Here is a 19,175-nt window from a genome sequence, read left to right as displayed (position 1 = left end):
CCTCGGAAAAGTCATGTTTCAAGTTCACATTGACATGCAAGCCGCCTCATCCATCAACCGAACTACATAGGTCGTTGCTCGGTAGAACAGCTTTGCACGCGAGGATCTTTTTTTTTTTTTTTTTAGTATAACAAAAGTAGCGAAATATACACCAAACACCGCAGTCTAACAATTAGCGTAGGGATAGATAGGATTTAACTTCATCCATTACATGATTATCAGCATACATTCGTAACGCTGAGTATCAGCCTAAAACTTGGCTAAATACACAAATTCCCCGCGAACAGATATATCGCTCTCCATGATTGATTAGACAATCAAGCTGGGTAATATGGCACTTTGTTTAGAAACACATTATTTGCTTTGTTGATGCTCACATAAATTTGGTGTACACTGGTGATCGAACAGGAGACCCATTGATTACAAGGCAACTGCGTTACGACTCCGGGGAGGCACTGACTTTTTTAGATATATTTGCGATTTTAATAAATCAAGGATTCAGCTCTGCCCCTACACCTTATTAGAGGACACCGAGTTGGGGGGGAGATCATACAGAAACTCAATGTCAAATATCATGTTTGGGTCCGAAATAAGCTATAGATACACTAAGAGCACGTGTATCAGTAAGAAAACATGTAAGATATAACAAAATACGTTCTTATTTCTTATTTGTATTTGACAAAGTGAACACTCAAATTTACACACTTTAGGATAAGACTGCCCATCATTAATATATCATTTGAAAGCGTATACATTTTCCAGTAACTTTTGTTTGAATTTTTAAAAATCTCTCTTTCTATGCAGAAAGATATTTCCAAACTAAAATTATTTCATGTTCATATCACCAGTAATATAAAAAATGTGCTTTGCGGTTAGAACTTGTTCACTCACTTTAGACCAAGCCTAAGCAATGCATTAGAAATTACGAAATAATCAGGACTGAAATAACAAGAGACCAGAGAAATCCATGATACAATGGAAGCTGTAGAATCAGTTCCATTAATTTAAATTTGTTTTACACGCGCAAACAGTATGTTGGAATGGCGAAGAGAATCATACAAAAAGGATGTAAACAATACTTTGATCACATCAAATAAGGACCACGCATTAGCAGCTATACTTTGATCAAAGATGATAAAATATTGTAAATTGACTGATTGACACAAAAATAGTAGACGCTCGATTTATCTTGTTACACTTAGGTTGTTCAACAATTGTGATATAACGGACAAGTGGTTTGATATGGAGACAATCACAAGAAACTAACTAACTCACTTTCTAGCATTCTTAAGCCCGAAGGTTTATGGCTGTCCCAATCCTGCGCAAGATCAATCCAATCATTTCCATCCTTACCGATTTCCTTTAAGTCCATCTCAACGTTATCCCTCAAACTTTTTCTCGGCAGTCACAAGAAAGATTCCCCTAATCTCAGACAAATCAAATTTCAAACCCAATCATACATCTTACATTAGAAAAAAGAAATGCGGGTATGCAGCATAACGTCAACAAATAAAGAAGTTTAACCACAAGCACATTTTTGTTAGATTGGTGTTTAACGTTAAAATGCCTTGAGATACATGGACACGCTGCAAAGATTTCACTTTCCGCTGTACGTTTGAAGTTATGTTCAGCGACAATTAATGTGTGAAAACATTTTAATTACACGTGTCCTGTGTTATGGTGGTTCTTTACTTCCACCTAGAGAACACGTTTGCCAGCAGGCCATACAAAAAATATATGGAAGGGGGAAAATGCCCCTGGCGGTTCCTTCTCGCAAACAAAGAGCGAGTTTCATCCAGCGCGTGGCTGGATCAACCTCATAAGCAAACAGCTGTTTCTCTATAATTCGAGCCCGTTGTCTGCTATTGAAAATGCTCGTTCAGATTCCCTTCAAGCAGTAGGTATTTTCCCTCTAAACCTTTGGCACGCGCGACTGACACCGACCTGTTTTAAAGAACATTAACAACATGCAAGTAAAGGCATGTCTCCAGTGAAAGTTGCAGGAAATCTGCATTTTTCTTTAATGTTATTTGTTTCTGAAAAACAATAAAACGAAAGTATCATTTTTAGCATAATTATTTGTCATAAATGACCATCTAATAAATCCTACAAATTTTGTTGTTATTAGTTCAAAAGTTAATTTCAATTATAATTTTCAACGCGAATAGCTCATGAAATTTAGGTGCGTACATTGAAACAAACTGTTAACATTGTCAGAGGTCGTAGTCAACTTAGCAAAACAAGTTCCCTCACATTTCCATAATTTTTTGATAAATAATAAATATCCAGAAGAAAATTGTTTCTTAAGTCCGAATTTAAATGTTTCAAAGCACGTAAATAATAATACCTTCAATGAATAACGTAATTTTATTAAGTTCGAACATTTTTATTTCATTACGCAAAGATGAAGTTGAGAAAAAAATGAGAATGAAAAGACATTAAGAAGAGCCATAACGTAAGGACGTAAATCAAGGTGGATTGATTTAAATCGCGATTTAATTTAAGATTTAAATCAGGTGATTTTTTTAAAAAAAAAATCACTTATTTAAATCACTTTAAATAAATAATTTATAGAATAATGTGCATAAGTATTTTGTAGATATCACAATCCCTTTTGGTGAAAGTACATTAATCTCGTAATCATTAAGCTCTAAGAAAGGAAAATAAAGGAAATAAGATACATGTACTGATGGTGTGAAGCTCATACGAAAGGAAATGTAAACACACATTTCTCTTGACTTAAAATTCAATAATTTTTATAGGCAAAAAACAGCAAATATTTTGCGTAGAAAAGTATACAAAATACTAATCACGTTAAACCATAAATAGTGTCATTATGATTAAACTGATATTTTTGAAACTATCATTAAAAAATTCTCCAAAATTCAGTTACAAAGACTATAATAAAAATATTTAAATTAATATTTATAGAGCAGATCCATAATGTTTATTATCACTGAAAGAAAAGTTACTGAAAGTTATTAATTATATTAACCACACTCAACAAACATTTCCATAGTAGGTACAGTATCAGAAACAGAAAAATGTTTATTTACATATACCGTGCGTCCGTCCATCTCGATCTTCAGCCGAGAGATCGGGAGAAGCGTGGCGGGCGGCGCTGGCGGAGATGCCGACGTTTGCGGCCTGTAATGCCCGCTTATTTTCATGGACATATGCAGACATTTATATAAATATTGCAAAACGAGCACTAACCTGTGTTATAACACGCAAAAGTTCTTCTGTAATTCATTCAAGTTCTGCTCTTATATACACAAATAAATACGCTTTAGAAACGATGTTAAGAGCCACAGATAATAAAACATTTTAATCATAGTTTTGACCAGTAACGTCCTGCTTAAGTTTATATCCTTGAAAGAGTTTTGTGGCGATGGGAATCGTTTGGAGGTTTCGAATGTGCAACACTGTATCAAGATTACGCTGCAGACGAAACCGTTAAAAGTCAATGGTTTTCGTGAGCTTCCTTGCAATCCGAAATCTCCGAGCTCGAGTTTTTTTGTTCCTTCGCGACTAGATGAAGACAGAGCTGTGAATATAGTGGCGAGCAGAAGTAAACCAAGAGCGTGTTAATTTCGTACTGTGCGCAAGAGTGTTATTCTTGGTTACTTGCAGTTACTTGTTTGTGTTATTGCAGTGTGTATGTGTGTTGTGTCAGTGAGACGATTGGAATGTCAGCCGCAAGGTTCACGTTAGAACAGAGATTTTTTTATGTATGACACGTACGTGAAAACAGACTCGTGTCGAGACGTGTGTAGGCAATTTGTACAGAAATTCCCAGGCGTTTCACCTCTACATAAAGATATGGTTAGACATCTTGTCCTTAAATTACGAGAAACTGGATCGTTAAATTTTAAAACACCTAAGCACGAACGACAGATTCTAACCGAAGCAAAACTCGATGATTATGGTGCAGCGTTACAACGTTCTCCAAACAAACTTCTACGCCGTGTTTCACAAGAGGTGGGCGTGTCAAAATCATCGGCACATACAGCCACTAAGCTACTAAAATTAAAACCGTACTCTTATAACACAGGTTAGTGCTCGTTTTGCAATATTTTATAAATGTCTGCATATGTCCATACAAATAAGCGGACATTACAGGCCGCAAATGTCGGCATCTCCGTCAGCGCCGCCCGCCACGCTTCTCCCGATCTCTCGGCTGAAGATCGAAATGGACGCACTGTACTTTTTTAATTGCTTTATCAAACTGTTCAAATATTTTACAGGACGGTTTACTAGAACAAGCCTTTATATAAAAAAAACACGTATATCTATCTATATGTATGGTGCCAAAAAAAAAACATACAAGCAATTTTAAGCGTATTTTTTTTAAAAAAAATAAAATAACAGATTTAAATATAAAAATCAACAAAATGATTTTTTAAATAAAAATCATGATTTTTATCCACTCTGCCTTCTAAAGTCCTGATTTTAATTGTTTTAAGGCATGTAATTAGCAATACCTTCATTGATAACCACAATTTAATTAATTTCGAACATTTGAATTGAATCACACATTTGATAAAAACGAGGAAAAAATAGCATGGTTGAAATACCAAATCAAAACGTATGACCGCGCGTTGGGTGAAATTTAGCCAGGCAGTGTTTTAGCCAGAGAAGGCATACTAGTATAATTGACGTTCGTACACATAGAGGTGCTGACTGTGCCAGTGACCATTATTTAGTAATTGCTAAATTAAGAGAAAGACTCTCAGTGATAAATCATAAGCAACAAAATCTAAAAGTTATAAAATTTGATACAGGAAAGTTTACTGATGAAAGAATTAAGAAAGATTACCAAATTAAACTGTCAAATAGATTTGATGTTTTGCAGGATTTAAATGATGATGAAAATATAAATGAAACAGACGTAAATAAGAATTGGGAGCACATACGTAATGCAATAGAATCAGCAGCTAAAGAAAGTATAGGATACCATAAACCGAGAAAAAGTAAGCCATGGTTTGATAATGAATGTCATAATCTAATAGAAATAAGAAATCAGGCTAGACTTAGGTGGTTAAATAACTCTGATGATACAAATCTAAACAATTATAATAGAATAAAGCGAGAAGTTAACCGCACGTTTAGAAGTAAAAAAAAAAAGAGATTACTTGAAAAGCAAAATTAACGAAATTGAAACGAACAGCAAAAATAAAAATATCAGAGATTTATATAAAGGTGTAAATGAGTTTAGAAAGGGGTGGCAACCTAAAGTAAACTTGATAAAAGATAAAGACGGTGATTTTCTAGCTGACCCAAGCGATATTCTAAATAGATGGAAGAACTACTTTAATGACCTTTTAAATGTCCATGTAGGAGATAAATCAGAAGTGAATGAAGTACACACAGCAGAACCTTTAGTTCCAGAACCTAACTTGACTGAAGTTAAAGATGCTATTAAAAGGCTAAAGAATAACAAAGCACCTGGTATTGATTTAATACCAGCTGAGTTAATTAAATATGGTGGAAATTCATTAATATGTCAAATTCATAAATTAATTTGTTTAATATGGAATAAAGAAGAAATCCCTCAACAGTGGAAAGAATCCATAATTGTTCCTGTGTTTAAAAAAGGTGATAAAATGAACTGCAATAATTACCGTGGAATTTCTCTACTCTCAACAACATATAAAATATTATCTAACATTCTTTTAACAAGACTAACCCCATATGCTAATGAAATTATAGGTGATTATCAATGTGGATTTAAACGCAACAGATCAACTACAGATCAAATTTTTCACATTAGACAGACACTTGAAAAAAAGTGGGAATATAATCAAAATGTCCAACAGCTATTCATTGATTTCAAAAAAGCATATGATTCGGTCAAAAGAGATAAATTATATAATATATTAGCAGAGTTTGGAATACCTAAGAAGCTTGTTAGTATGATAAAAATATGCACCAGTGAAACAGAAAGTAAAATTCGTGTGGGTATTAATATGTCTGACAAATTTACAATTCATGATGGGTTAAAACAAGGAGATGCATTATCTCCATTGCTCTTTAATTTTGCCTTAGAATATGCTGTTAGGAAGGTAAAAGAAACTAAAGAAGGACTAAAATTAAATGGTGTGACTCAGTTGTTAGCATATGCAGATGATGTAGACTTACTGGGGGATGATGTGAATACAATTAAGAATAATGCTAAAATATTTTTCAAAACTGCTAAAGAGATAAGTTTGGAAGTTAACAAAGAGAAAACTAAATATATGCTTACAGGCCGAAACCAAGTGTTAGGTAATAATCAAAATCTAATTATTGATAACAACTTGTTTGAACCAGTTTCCAAATTCAAATACTTAGGAGTAATATTAACAAATGAAAATTATATTAAAGAGGAAATAAAAAGTAGGCTTAATTAAGGAAATGCATGTTACTTCTCTCTTCATAAACTTTTGTCTTCTCGTTTAATATCTAAGAAACTGAAAGTTAAAATATACAAAACCGTAATTTTGCCTGTAGTATTATATGGGTGTGAAACTTGGTCCCTTACATTGAAAGAGGAACATAAATTGAGAGTATTTGAAAATAGGATCCTTAGGAAAATATTTGGACCTAAAAGGGATGAGGAGACAGGTGACTGGAGAAGGTTACATAATTTAGAACTACATAATTTGTATTCATGTCCAGACATTATTAGAATAATTAAATCAAGAAGACTTAGGTGGGCAGGCCATGTGGCACGAATGGGAGAGGAAAGAGGAGTTTACAGGATTCTTGTTGGGAAACCTCATGGTAAGAGACCTGTAGGAAGGCCAAGACGAAGATGGAGGGACAACGTCGAGATGGACCTAAGGGAAATCGGTAGGGATGGAAAAGAGTATATAGATCTTGCTCAAGATAGGGACAGATGGAAGGCCTGTGTTGCTGCAGCCATGAACCTTCGGGTTTAAGAAGGCTAGAGAGTTAGTTAGTTAGTGTTTCTACTGCTCTGTGACTATTATTTGTGGGAGAACTCTGAGAAATAGAGTCTATAGAAACAATCCCCACACTATAGATGAACTGAAAGACAATATACGGACAGAACTTACAAGAATTACGGGGGAAAAAATTGAGTTTCAATTAAAATGTCATCAAAAGATGCCGGGAATGTGTGAATGCAGTTGGCCACCACTTTGAACAACTCTTATAACACAAGTTAGTACTGTTATGCAATATAAATATAATTGTCTGCATGTTAAATATATGTGCTAAAATAATCGGGACGTCAAGGATCGAAAATCCGCGCCATGCCGCGCCGTCTGTAGTCACGCGCTGCTTCGGCCCACAGCCAAAATGAACGCACTGTACAAGCTCAGTATTTCATATTTTCTGGCTTTTGCACGTTTGTGAATACTTTTAAGAAATTCCCAGACTTTTTTCAGATCGCTGGGAACCTTGACTGTGCACACACAAGCACAAATCTTTGGTACACTCCTTTGGTCTCACCCCCTGAAAATATTCCTATTACTGTCAATATATGTCCTAACATATTTCAGGAGAACCTCTAGCGACCTGGTGTTTCAGAAACACTGCTCTATGATGTAAAGCACATTCTCATTTTACTTCTCATTGACGGGAGGAATGTCGCCTGGAAAGATCCGTTATGCTTTGTTTCTGGGTCGATCTCGAAGTCCAAGTTTATTCTCTCGTGATAACGTCAGACGACGACTGAATATCCACTGTAGAATTTAAGAAGCTCGTGCTTGCATCTTCGCCTCCTTCAAAACAATTTCCTTACTCCTGCTGCTAAACGTGGGTAACATAGTTGTTAATGCTGTCATTAAGTCTTGCAATTTCACTGGCCATATTTAAGATAATTTAATTCAATTTTAACTACACCAACTAATGGAATCCTGTTGCATGGGATGAAGCAAGATCCACAACAGTGTCATACTTTTTAAGAGATTGTTTGTCTCACTTGCAGAGGTGCAACCACGATAAACATACCAATAATAATAATGTTATTATAACATTATTATTATTATTTTCTTTATTTTACTTCGCTTTTTGTGCCACTTTTGGCTAATTTGCGAAGATGGGGATGAGTGATGACATGATGAAATTGATGAATGGACACTCACAAACATCCATGCCCAGGCCGGGATTCGAACCCGGGACTCCTGGCGTCGTAGCGCGATGTGCTAACCACTCCGCCATGGGGGTCGGGGATTCTCCTTTTATTGTCATTCTTTCTCTTTCATGCTTTCGTCGTTCTACTATCTACCATGGTTAACTTAATGAAATCGTTCCTACTGCATGATTTTTACATTTCTGATACTATGCTGAGCAGACGTATTGTTGGCATTGTGAAGAACAACACAAAATAACAATAATGAAATATATTTCAATTGCACAGATTGTTATTTTTTTTAATAAGTATTATTGAGATTGGGGACAACAAGACCCTGAAATACTGGCTTCCCTGCAAGGCGTTATGTGTGTTGCCTAACGCTACGGCGGTTGTAGAAGATGCTATTAAAATCCACTTATCGCCGTAGAGTTAGGCAACACACTAACACCTTGCAGGGAAGCGAATATTTCAGGATCAAAGGTAAAGTTTCCCGTGCATGTAGTAGGTGTCCGTCCCACTTTTATTGTCGGATACTTTTCATTCAATTCAAAAATTTTCCTCCGGTTGGGCGAGCTCACAACCATTCACGATTTCAATGTGTTTAAATTTTAAAAAGGAAGAAAATTCCAGAAGACTCATGTCCAATATACTTGGTATTATCTAACGTTTATGTAAATATTTAATATTGTAATACAGTGCGTCATTTCACTAGTCAATCTCGTCGCTGTAGTAATCAGTGACAAAACAGACATCACCATATTAACAAAAGTAAAGTATTCTGTTTCGTGGTAATTTCCATTCCGAGCCCTGATTACACTCACATACACAAAGAAATGCACGATATATTCTCGAAATTATTTTACAATTGGATCAGTAGGTCTGTCAGGCTCATTAATTCCACTTCTTCTCACACTTCATTTGTACTTCTCGTCTAAAATCTAAACATCACGTAGATGTCAAAGAAGTAGCATAATAAATTTGGTAATTTTTCAAATATTGTACCATGGTCTCGAACACTATAAGTCTCGGTCTTGTCTCAAATTTACAGAGGTCTGTCTCATTCTCGGTCTCGTCTCAACAAGTCTCGAATGGTCTGGTTTCGTTTTCGTCTCGAGTCTTTTCTCGTATCGGTAGTATGCATATTAACAAGCATAGTAAATTCTGCTAAGAATATACTCTTGTGAACATTTTGCAGATTACTTGTAGCTGCAGAGTCGACAATAACATTTATTGCTCTGAATTGCAGGTATCACGGAAGGAAGTCCTTGTAATTGTTCAACCACCACTGTTAATATTCATGCACACAATTGTACTCTGGAAAGCACGTATAAGTATCTTCACACATATATCACGCACGCCTACTGAGAAATGACTTGCGCTGGAAGTGGCTTGATTATATTCAAGATATTAATCATCAGGAACAAGCAGAAGTCTTTGAAATTTTACCACAGAAGACACCGCAGATACGCCGTCGTCTTTATTTTCCAAGTTGGATCAGAGTGAACAAAGCAAATTTTTATTACGTAAATGTTATACGAGTCATAGTAAGAGTTCACATTTTGCTTCAAAAATATAAAAAAATGCCTATGCAAATATAATATAATATAATCAATATCAAACTAACGATATAGGTACCGGTAAATATCGTTGCAACAAATAACATTTGGGGGCCCTAAAGTTAAGTTATAATTGTTACTACTTTCTCACGCACTTTCCTCTTTCTCGTATTAGCAATGCCCGTCGTTTTAGAAGTAATAGTTTGCATTTTGTTATTCTCGCTTCATCTGATTCCATTTAAAGCGTGTTGTTTGAAACGATAGCCAAGAATTTTGCGAATTAAACACCCACTTTTATCTATTTACATTGTGAAACAGTTCCGTTAGCTACTAAAAGTTCTTTACTATTTACAGGCTTTCTCTACCATCTCCAAAGTGAAAAATGATATCAGTTCGTTGTTGAAATTTTATGAGGTAATAAAAAGAATAAAACGTAACATACCTAATCACCAGCTTCCAAGCGTACACCAAGTGTTGAGGAAACGATTCATTTTGGTCAATATTCGGTACGATTTCCTTTATTCGAGTTAACTTTTACCGGCACTCCGAAATCTGAAAAATGAATAAATGCCATGTAGAAATTATAGACTTTTTCTTTGTACATAGGTTTACATAAATATAGTACGATTTCTAATATAACAGTAAGAACTAACAGTATAATTCAAAACGTTACAATGAAACTTTTCTATCTCGAAATGCCTATAGCAATTCATTCACACACTTAAAATAGTTCTTATAACAACTTTAATAAGACTTGTCTTTACCTACTTACTGAAAAAGTGTTTACTGAGAAAGAAAAATTGCATAGCAGATTACTAATGTCTAGGGAGAAAGTCGACCACCTCATACGACTTCCTGGAAAGCATCACCCAGAAATGGGCATTATACATGAAGGATAGAATTTTGTTGGACCGGCAACAATTTTTCTTTTTTTATCGAAATGGAAAATGTTTTTTTCACATTCCAATTAATGTTATGATTTTTTCATTACAATTTCACTCCTGAAGTTCATTTCCTGGAATATTTCCAGGTTTTCCAGGCCAGTGGAAACCCTGAATAATACAATTTTCTTAAACCATGTAAAATATACATTATTATTATATATAATAGATATACGTATCTATGCAGTCATTAACTATATGTTTTCCACAATATCCCATTTGTATAATTTAAAAGTAAGAGCCTAACTATAACATACAAAGAATATTCTTGTAGGTCTAGATGTTTTATAATAATTAGAAATAATAATAATAATTAACACTTATCATAACAATTAAAGAAAACATAACGCACTTGACAGACGCTGTATATTTTAATTACCTCTTTTATGACTTTTTAATGTCCTAATAAACGAAGCTTAATATCTACCTCAATCTATCATATCCAATTTAAACTAAAATATTATATTTATTACATATTAATAGCAATTTATAAAGCCTATACATGCACACGTCAGCAGTGGTACAAATGAATTTCTAAATTTTCAGTAATTACTGGAAATTAGCCACCTCGACTTCTCTAATTATAGATATACCAAGTATCGAATTTCTAACCATCACAAATATTCGAGAATAATTATTGTAGATACAGAAAGCTGATAAAGACATAATTGTGCTTTGGGTAATTTTTGAATTTTACACATGTTGTTAATGGGAGTATGCAGATGTGTTTACTTATACAGGGTCCTGCAATATATATGTACCACTTTCAAAGGTTGGTATTCCCTACGGCCAGGCAGTAGGGATGAAACCGAGCTTGAGGGATGCCATTTCTGTACCAATGGAGCGTTGACCCCTGAACATCGTGCTTTTGTGGCAGAGGCGTATTTTGTTCTATTGTAGCTGCGCAGCGTAAATTTCGACGGCAATTCAACATTGGGACCAGCACGACACACAATACGGAGGCGGATAGTTCATGTGATTTTAAGACAAAGTTAACAGTATTGTGTTATTGGGTTACAAATGATGACATTATGTTGCCTGTCAATTACCACAATCTTGCTTTGCATTAGCTGTATTTTGTTAATGGTAAATATATTGAAATAGTAGATGTATATTGCCGGACCCTATATTTTCATTTCGAGTAGAAAAATAAAAAAATCACTTAAATTTTGTTTTGAACATTACGTAGCCGGACATTAATACTTATATTCGTTAGTTAACACTACTAGTCTAGCCGGTAGGGCATCTGGCTGCCACGCAGGAGAGGTGGGTGATCAAAGTTCGGAATTTTTACAGCTTGTCCCCGCATAAAGCGGCTTCGGGGCTCACCCAGCCTCAAATCAATGGGTACCTGGGCGCAAGCCTGGGGGATACAGGCGAACGGAGCGTGGTGCTGATCAAATCACCTCCAAAATGGCCGAGATCGAGAATGTGGGGGGAGGACCCCCACATCCCCTAAATGTGCCTTCATGGCACGGTGCACGGGGGACCTTACCAGTCGCATGGCTTCAAGTCGTTATCATTTATGAAGTGAGAAAGTGCATATTTTATGTGCTACCAAATTACTGGAATTCCTCTCTTTTAGTAAGGAATGTAATTATAATAGGCAAAAAAACAGGCAAAACCTTTGTCTTTTTCGTATTATTTTTTTATAGTATTACCTTTAAATATACTAATCCTTTGCCAGCAAGTACGGGAGATGATCAATACGAGTACATTCGTACATTTTGATAGGCATAACCATCTGAAATATGTACACGTTTGTGTGTGTGTGTCGGGGGGGGGGGGGGGGGGTGGAATAATGTTTTGGTGAAAAACTGTACAAGAGACAAAATACACAAAACTTCATCAATTTTTTCGCTGTGCTCATTTAATTTTTCATCACTCTTATGGTTTTTGAACTTTAATCGGAATGACAAAAATGGCTAATGAATTCATAGAAGTGATGATGTAGTCACAAACATACATTCATGCTGTTTTGGAATTTCAACTCGATACCTTTCCTTTCTTGCACGTGAGTGTTGTTTTCGAAGAGGGTTTTCTTATAATTTCTTGCATGTCTGCTTACGTCCATAGGCGTGTAAAGGTCGGGGGGGGGGGGGGTTCCAAGCTGCTGAAAAAGTACATCCAATGGTGGGGAAATAGGGGCAAATCATTATAATTACTTTTTTGGAGAATATTAATTACAAAACGGGTGGGGTGACCTGATCCAATATCACTTCCTTCGGGACACCTATGACGCATGCGTGTGTGCAAGTGTGGCAAATGTATCAAGGAAATGAAGAGTTACTTTAGCTGCAATCAAAGAAGACTTTCACTCAGCTAAAGCCTGTCTAAAGTTTGTATTATTTTATTTAGCATACTTTTTCCTATCTAATTGCGACGGTGAGGACTAATCTACTATAACGTTCTACGCAAATAGAGTTCAATTTCTGGAGGGAAATTTCAGTTCTTTGTAGATACAAATACGTAAATAAAATTATGGTTACATGTTCAATTATCACTTCTACTGAAACAGCTAGATTCTTTCGTCTGTATTGAACTGCAATCTCTGCATTTGTGTGGCTGGAGGGAGTGATTCGCCATGCTTTAAAGATTTACCCATAATCAGTTGCTACCTCAAGTGCCGAGGTCACCGCACGTCACTGATCAACTGTTCATGAAAGTTCAGTGCATGTAGTTCAGAAAGGTCAGATGTCTGTGTCAATCAGAGGGAGGAAAACAATAATTCATCCCTGCAGGTTTGAATATTATTGAAATGCACGTAAAGAACACACAGACTAGAAAAATCCCTACTACGGAGAATGTGGGATTCGAGGCAACAATTTCCATAAAAAAGTTTTCATGAATAGAATTGCAGGCGTGCATGTGAAAATTTGATATTTAGGTACTTCCCTGTAGGCAGGAACTTGGATTGCTGTAATATTTCATTACAGATACCATTCAGACCGGGCAGTCTATCGAGACTGTAAATTCAACGGAAATTAATATTTTATATACAGGGTGACTGCTAATTAGATGTATTCCCTGAAAGGGGATAAAGTAGAGACAATTTGCAATAAATTTGAGCATATGATACCCCGTCCGAAAATTAGTAGTCGCAAGGTGTCAAATCGATCGGGGGATCGAGCTGGGCAGTCACCATGCTGATAAATCATGTCACGTCTTGTAGCTAGAGGCACATCCTCCAACAACATTGCCATCCCGTTCCTCAAAAAATGTTCATAAGTGATGCCATTTAAGATTTGGGGCAGGAAAAATGGCTCGATCAAATGATTGTTGATGACGGCCATCCATACTTCTGCCTGGGCATGTGACAGTGGCTGGATGAAAATTACCCAAAGAAATGGATTGGCCGAGGCGGCCCGATTCCCTGGCCGGCTCGATCCCCCGTTTTGGAGCCTTGCGACTTTTACATTTGGAGCCACATGACAAGACACCGGTAAACTCGCAAGAAGAGCTCAGGGAGAGGATCTTAACAGCTGGTCAACACATCAAGGACACCATCACATCACGAGTTACGAGACCAAATGTCCGTAAAAACCTGCGTGCCTGCATTCGTAACGGAGGTGCCCACTTTGAGCAAGACGTGTAATGTTCTTTAATTGTATTGTTCATTGATTCCATTCACATGAAGATGAATGAAGTATTATTTCTTGTACAGAAATGTGAATGTTAGCAACATTTGTACCTTGTTGGATAGCAGATGACACGTGGAAGTAATTTAAGTAATTTGTACGCTTCGTGTCATACCATTTTTGTTATTAATACGTTGCCAAGTAAACTAAGAGTGCATTTTTTTATCATCACTTGTAAGTTTAGACCCACCCGTTATTTATATGTGATTGTTATTTGGGAAAAAAAAAATTCAACGAACCACTTATTTGTTAGCAATCAGAAAACGCTCATATAAGTTCCATACAATGAGCAGTTTTTTCTCAATTCATCCTTTTATGTGGAAAATTGTCATTTTTAAAAAAAAACAATAGAAATTTCAGTATCTCGAAAACTACTAATTTTCGGACGGGGTATCATATGGTCAAATTTATTGCAAATTGTCTCTACTTTAACCCCTTTCACGGAATACATCTAATTACCAGTCACCCTGTATATATGAATTCTTATCTCTAACTGTACACGTCATGCGATGCCTCTTATTGCTGGATAACAAGGATAAAGCTAAGTTTCTACATAGAGTCGTCTGAATAAAAAAAATGGTAAACCTCGTAGGATCTTAAAGTGGGTTTCTAATTTCAGGATGGCTCTCGGGAAATAGTAGAAAAGAAAAGGGATACATTAAGAACTGGCGGCATAGCTACACGAAAATTATTCGTGGCTGTCTGATTTACACAAATTGCGATTACTGATACACCACAATCCATGTCCACGTGTGTTTTGAATACCTTAAGCACATGACCACCATCGGCCTCCCATCGATACATTTCTGTAGACGCTTCCAGAAAATCCTCTTGATGTCCTGAATCATGTCTCTTCTCGGATTGTTCATTTCAAATCCCTGTCTAATTCCCTATAGCTGCGAGAAGAAAATTTGACTTCTGAGATGTGTCCAATGAAAAAGTCTCAGTTGTCCGATCTGAAGACCTAGTCGGCCAAGGATATTCTCAAATATTGGGTCAGTTTGGCTATCGTGGGGCGAACACATGTTGGAAATATGTTGCTTGGAGAATACTTTTTCCTTGGAGGCCTGGCATAAGAAAGTTGGTGATCATGTCCCCATATCACTCTGCATTCAGCGTCACACCGAGTAGGTCAGCAATACGACAAAATTTGGGCTTCGTTGAGACTTCACGGTTTGTTCTCTACCCATTAATTGAGGTTTTTTGTATTCAAAAACCCGTTCACATCATCAGGCATTACCAGAGCATTCAAAATGAATGCTCCCCTTATCCGCCGGCCGTAGTTCTTCCAACAAATTGAAGTTTGTAAGAATGGAACTTTAAATCAAATTTCAGAATTCGTCACCGGTTCAGTGTCCTTGCATGGCAACGAACTCATCGCTGGAGACTTTGGTGCAGAAGCATACGGACTCGTTGAACATTGTCAGGGGCACACAGTTATTTTCGAGGGTCTTTATCAGTGACTGACCTCGTTTGTTGCCATTTTTTCCCCTACGGAGATATCGTCCTACTGTCTGGACACAGAAATGGCAATTGTTTCCACGGTGCAAGAAGTAACGCTGCACAACTATAACACTTTTCCGCGCATTTAGGTCTCCACAGCCCGAACATCCACATCCAATATAAAGTGATTCGTGGCAAACTAAATGGCATACTCTTACCTTCCGGTTGTGCAAGGCAGTGGTGCCAATACACATTATACACATGTATAACATATTCAACACTTCCACGGAACACGCCAATTACACTACCATGAAGAAATTAAATTCAAAGTTCTGAATAAAACTTTCATCAGTCGATGCAGCGTTCAAAACTATGCAAATGGCATGAATATTCCCTTCCAGTATGACAGAAATTATAATCCATTTATATACCTACAAAAAGAACAATGGGAATTACGATTGTCAACTGTTACCGGCTAACAGAGGGATTAACTAACATACTCGCCTGAGACGAAAAAAGAAGTTAAGAAGAAACACTCCCTGTTATTGGGGTTTCAACTGCACCTCCTGGACCGTCAACTGCTCTGTAAATCCCTCAGCTATCCGGCCACGGTTGTAACTGTAATTATCATGGTTCTTTTCAGAGGGGCAACCACGAATTTTTGTCTGGGGCGGGGCAAGTACCAGGAGGATAAACGTGCCCTTCTGTGCCCCCCCCCCTTAGATGCTCTTGGCCGTCTGGAAGAAAAATGCAAGAAATTTACGAAAACTAATTCAATCTTGAGTATCATTTTGACCTGCTACTCTTAGATTCTGCTAGCCCTGCTTTTCATCATTTCAATGTTTGCACCTCTAGAAAAGGCTTCCGTCCAAGGTTGGGGGAGCAATGCTCCATGCCCCCACCCCAAATAATTGCACAGGGCGCCATGGCATTCAGTCTTTTACAACTTTTTTCATATACATCGTTCGGCGCCCCCTAGCTACGGCTCGGAACTTAAGTGTAAGAAAAGGAGGCATTGCGAGCGAAGCAAGCAAGAACATTTTACAAAATATATTTTTATTTCCATAAAATTTGAAATCGAGGGGGTGGGCAATATTCCATCTGTGCCCCCCTGAAGGTGCCCTTGGCCGTCAATGTTTGCCCCCCTTGCCCCCCCTAGAATTGATTTTCTTCCAAGGTTGGGGGAGCAATGCCCCTTCTGCGGTTGCGCCACTGGTTCTTTTATGATTACGTACACTCATTATTAGAGAGCGGAAGTTGATGAAATGTCATCTTTTTTCTGACATCTCGGACACGATGCTCATTAAATATACACAATATTACACTTCAGCTAGAACCCAAAAAAGGAAATTTTAAAGTGCATTTTTTTGCCAATTTCCAGGTTTTAGTTAATTTTCCCCGATTTTAGGCATTTTTCGCAATATTCGATGTATTGTTTCGTCATATTTTGTCACTTCTTTCATTTTGGTAATATTCTTGAGTCTATTCACCAAGGTGAAATATATATCTCGCAGGATTGCAATTTACGAGCAAAAGAAATGCTGAATTGGTGACAGTCTTTGTTGTGTCCGGGGAAACCACCAGGTGTCCGTCTGGGACAAACTCAAATTTAAGATCAGATAAGGAGATTGCATTTTGTTTAATTTCCTTTTCACTTAAATTTTTAACCCGAAACTAACAAATTTAATGGTCATTTTTCCCATTTTTTAGGACATTCTATAGGTCATATAACTATATTTTTAGGTCATCAACTTCCGCTCCCTACTCATTACAATACGTATTTCACTTACCACCTACGTCATTTACATAGTCTTGAAAGCCGCATTGATGCACATAACTTTTACAGAAAACTTTGACGTTTAATCTTATGTTTCTTTGCAACCAACATTATGAACAGTAAATTCTTAGAAACATTAAACACCCCCTAAGATTTCCAGGTAGCTGGAAAAGCTTACATGTCTCCAACTGCATACCGGATATCAGTTTTAACGACGATGACCGCAAAGTCACACTGAAACCGTATAAATGCAAACCTTCATTCCGGTAGAGGACACCCATGCACCTATTACTCATCCTTTACCGTTTATTACAACGAAAAGCCAGCTTCCTTATTCGTACAAAGGGAACTAGGCATAAAAAACTGGCACTCAAAATAGTGAGAATTGGCCACAGGTTCGTGACAGCAGCTGACAATGGCTTTCAGTAGGCAATTGTGCACTAAAAGCTCAAAGATTCGCTTTCAAAGGCGGGGCGATATCGTGATTCGGGCATGTAGTAGACAATCATGCAAGAGGGCAAAGTCTTCTCTCACAAAAAAATCAGTCGATCACATATTTTCCCATATTTTACACCGAAGTCACGTAAGCTAATTATTTTTTCAATACTTTATAACTAAACCCCTTGAAAATATTCATCCAAATTACTTTCTTCCTGAAGAGCACGAGGAGTTGCGTTTCTCGGAACTTTACCCAAGGTTACTTTGTGCCGAACTTTGCAGTTTCAAACATGCGAAATTTAGCATCTCGTGAGCATAAGAGAACCAGTCAGGCACACTTCGCCCCAATAAATCTGTGCTGAAAGCCACAATTACTTGTTCGAGTAGGATCCGAGCAATATAGCAAAATAGTAATGTGAGGAGTTACAATACATGCCACGAAGTCGAACTTGGCACACCTGTTAATTGAGACTCCATAATTAATGCTGGAAAGCCTACATGAATCACTGAATAAACATAACTGCTCTATATCAAGGGAAAACGCCAGAGGTAATATTATAAGTTATTTCAATACGAGTGATGAATGATGGAAAATGAACCATGTAGAGTGAAGTGTAGAATGGCCTTATTGCATATATCCTGGCAACGTGCAAGAAGTTGTCTTCTTCTTCTTAACATTCTTGGCGACGAAGATGGGATATACCGGATGATCCGTTTGGGATGTCATAAAAGCAAAGTGTTGTGTTATATACCAGAAACCATTCAAATATATTGCCTGTTAATGGTACATACATGTGTAGGAGAGTCACAGTTTTGTATCCCAGCACATTAGCACTCAACAGGTCCGCCATTGTGGACACGGCACAGTTCATACCGTGCAGACATGTTGCGCCACGTAGCTTGCAGCATTTCTGGAGTGATCTGTTGAAAAGCTGCTCTAATCTGCAATCGCAGGTCGGCTTCAGTCTGTGGTTTTTGTGCATACACCAATAACTTGACGTACCCCCACACAAAAAAAATTGGAGGCGTTAAGTCCGGGCTATTTGCAGGCCATGGGATTGGTCCACCACGGCCACACCAGCGATCGTTGAATATCCCATTAAGATGATCCCCGCACTATGAGAGCCCAATGTGGCGGAGCACCGTCCTGTTGAAAGATAATGGTGTCCAGTATCCCAAGTTTGCATACCATACGACGCACTGAGCACGCTGTTGTGGCGTGACCACCATCTTGTCTCTCATGCACGCACGGTAGCGCCGCCACGCGGTTGAAGTCTGCAAACCTCCGCTCACTCGAAA

General features: G+C 37.3%; 1 protein-coding gene across 1 annotated transcript in view; it reads right to left on the bottom strand.

The window, feature by feature from the left end:
• LOC145994948 (protein spitz-like) overlaps nt 1–19,175 on the bottom strand; it is a 314,442-nt gene that overhangs the window by 249,679 nt on the left and 45,588 nt on the right. The window contains exon 2 of the mRNA XM_083131465.1: nt 10,082–10,191. The gene's annotated coding sequence lies outside the window, so the exon portion shown is untranslated. The remainder of the gene's footprint in view (nt 1–10,081; nt 10,192–19,175) is intronic.

Source organism: Lepisma saccharinum, chromosome 11 (assembly GCF_977018435.1).
Source record: "Lepisma saccharinum chromosome 11, izLepSacc3.1, whole genome shotgun sequence".
Taxonomy (NCBI): domain Eukaryota; kingdom Metazoa; phylum Arthropoda; class Insecta; order Zygentoma; family Lepismatidae; genus Lepisma; species Lepisma saccharinum.
This window is presented reverse-complemented; position numbering and strand designations above follow the sequence as displayed.